Here is a 3523-nt window from a genome sequence, read left to right as displayed (position 1 = left end):
ATATTTTATTGTTATAAATATTTTATTATTGTTGTTGTTTTGTTGTATCCAAAGAGCTTTAACATTACCCATAATATCTTTTCATAAAAATCGAACTTCAAAAAAAAAAAACTAAACTTTATCTTGAATTTTTTTTTTTTTTTTTTATATCCTACACTACATTTACAACAATCATAAACTTGATTGAATTGTGTAGGTAACCTTACTACATTGAAATTACAACTGGTTGAGGGAGCCAAGTATGAACCAGATTCCGGTCAGAGAATCAGGAGAGCAGGAGAAGTCTTAAGTTTGAGACATTTATTTCTTCAATATATGCCTCTGCTTATGTCTCTAGTATGAATAATGGTTAAATGACAATAACCTGCATATTATATAACAATTAAATACAACATTGTTCCTAACACATTATGGAAACTTAGCAATAACATAAACAATGACGGACAGCTGTACATTCCAGTATGTCCCACACCAACAATCGTTCCTAGTTCCTTAAACAGGCTTTTTGACCATTCGGCCATCGGCTCCAGGTAAGGTCTCCCTTACGGTTCCTACAGGCCAAAGTGAGCGTGAAAGCTGTGGATCTACCACAAGTACAACTTACCCAACTGTTCCTTGTCATCAGTTGTCTACTTGTGACAGCCCTGCATACCTGGAAGGTACTGGCGAATAAAGGCAGTTCAGAAGCTATCAGATAGCACCTGGCTATGTCTTCCAAGCACGTTACTAGAGTTATACAAAACCTGGGGTAGCGAGGCATTTCTACCTCTACCAGCTGTTCCTGTAGCTTTTGTGACATGGCTTCAAAGGATTCCCGTAACTCTCCTCCGACGAAGTTTGTGGCAATATCGCGCAACAGCGCCATAGGTTTGTCATGTCGGGCTTTAAAACAGCGCATGGAAAGAAGTAAAGCATCACTTTCCATATGCTCCAACAGATCCAGATGTACACAATGTGTTGTTAGGCATTTATAAATGATCCCCCACCTTTTCTCTTGGTGGTGGCCAAATTTGACTGTGAATGGGTCAAAGCAGTATACGCCAGCGGAATAAAAAGGTGGCTTATACAAATTCAACCTGCAGGAGGGTAGATCTGCCAGTCGTGGAGTTTGAGGTTTGGCGCACCACACCTGACAGTTCCGACAGGTGTGCTGGTGTTTACGAACTACTTCTCTACCTCAAAGTATCCAATACTGTCTGCGCAATTCTGCTAGAACCCTTTCTGAGCCAGGGTGAAGGAGTTGTTCGTCCGTCTCCTTAATCACAACTTAGTGATATAGCTAGAATCTAATACAATCGGAAGTATAGCCTCCAGGTTGAGTTTATAGCCGCCAGCCCACTCTAAGGAGATCAGTGACATTATCATATTCCGGGGTAAGTGAGTCTAAGAGACTGTTTGGTGGCACAGGATGTCCGGCTTTAAGATGTTTAACATCAATAGGAAAGGAGTCAATCTGAGCCTGTGCCAGAAGTAACCTTCCCACTTCAATATATTCAGAAGCCATCGTAGGAGAGTCTGTGTTGGTGGCAGCTGCCTCATGTAGGGATCTAACAGTGGCCTGGACGAGCTCTTGCCATGTGTGAAATTGACCTTGATCTGGCAGAGAACTACTGTACTAAGCACTGAAAGTGTTCCAATGAAGGCTAATTTTCTTAGTTCATCACAATCTGGTTTACCTTTAGTTTCGGGCATTGATGGCTATTAGTCAGCTGACTGAATCAGGAAGGCTGGACCTAAGTTCCACTGATGGGGGGCTGCAAACCCTGTCTATGTAAGAATTGTAACTGGAGGTTGTTGATGTGCATGGGCACTCGCTGGAGGGATGACTGCTGCATCATTGTACGCATTGGCCGTGTGACAGTGGTAGGCTGCAGTGGAACAGACGGCACTCTCTTACTCGTGAAAGGCGGTGTCACATTCGAGGCTGACGTCACTGTGCTTAATGGCATAGTTATGGGGCAGTCTGAAATACTGTAAAGACTGGTGATGAAACTGTTTGTGATAGCTGGAATACTGAGGAAGAGACTGAGACAAGGAGGCAGACTGTGAACTCATGGCTGGATCAATCTGATTAGGTTGAGGTGGTGGCAAAGGGCTGTCTGGTGAGCCTGAACGTACAGGAGTGGCTAAACCAGAGTTTTTATGAGCATTGAAGATACAATCTTGGCTACCTCGAGCTTAGTCTCTGCTTGTTGCAGCTTCTGCTGTCTCTTTAGCTGCTTAGACAAAGCCACCTCAGCTGCAAGAGCCTCCTCCTGAATACGCTGAGCTTCCTTTGCTTGTGTCTGCAGGCGCTGATATTCCATGTCAGCGAGTGAGTCCTCCTGTACCTGCTGCTGGAGTTTGTCAAACTGTTTCTGCCTAATCTGCTCCTCCAAAATAGCAGTCTGCACACTAGAGAGTTCCAGTGGAAGATAAATGCCAGTGGAGGAAACAGAACACCTACTGGTCCTGGAATGAGAGCTGGTACCGCTATTAGATGTTTTCCTCGAGCTGCTTTTAGATTCCCTGAGACTGGGGGTAGAAGCTTTAGGAAGATGGTCATCTGTGGGTCGGTAGCCAACCTCATAATTCTCCAGGTGAGGCGGCAGATTTGTCCTGCGGCAAGGTCTGTCTATTGTCTCGGTGTCACTTGCCACTGTTTGGTCCATACTGATTTGATGTTGCTCTCAATTCGACTCGAAACAGCATAATAATGTAGGCTTACTTGTATTATATGAACACATTATGGAAACTTGGCATCAGCATACACAATGATGGATAGCTGTACATTCCAGTAGGTCCCACACCAACAATTGTACCCTTAGAAACATGAAACAAATTTCAGTTTCTAGTTCCTTAAACAGGCTTTCTGACAGATTGGGATCTGGGGAGTTTGGAAGCGTGGTCATGGTTTTGCTTTGTTTTGTTTTTTTGCCCGCCGGGCTCTGGGCATGATGGGTTGTGCCGCACTGGGTGTTTAGGTGCTTCTTTTATCGTGGCCAGCATTGACTTTTTTTTCTGTTTTTTTGTGCTGCATTGGCCTTTCTGTGAGACTGGACAGGCTGCCCTTGATCTTGTCATAAGTATGCTGGGGTATAGTTGATCAATGTTGATCTGTTCATTATGATTTTGTGTCAAGTGTTATTTCGACTTGCTAATTTCACATACACATGCATATATCCTTTCCTGGCCATCCGCAATATTTTTTGGGACAAAATCTGAATGGCAGGTTTGTCAATATTTACCATTCATAAGCAACCATAGTACCAGTGCAATTCATATTTCCGCATTTATTTTTCATTGACCCTATATATCTGGTTTGTCAGAAGGTTTAAATAGTGAATACAGGAGTAATGGAGTTTAGCTGTAAGCGTTGGTAAAACACAAATATTTTTTGCAGTCATCCATTTAGAAGGGCAGATTGCATAGCAATATAATTTAGTTTTCTCATTGCTCTTCTTCTGTCAATAATTTACCTGGAGGCCATAAACAAACTAGCATGACCTGATAATTTTTTGTTTGTGAGACAGTGAACGTTTAG

This window comes from Clarias gariepinus, chromosome 10 (assembly GCF_024256425.1).
Source record: "Clarias gariepinus isolate MV-2021 ecotype Netherlands chromosome 10, CGAR_prim_01v2, whole genome shotgun sequence".
NCBI lineage: Eukaryota > Metazoa > Chordata > Actinopteri > Siluriformes > Clariidae > Clarias > Clarias gariepinus.
This window is presented reverse-complemented; position numbering follows the sequence as displayed.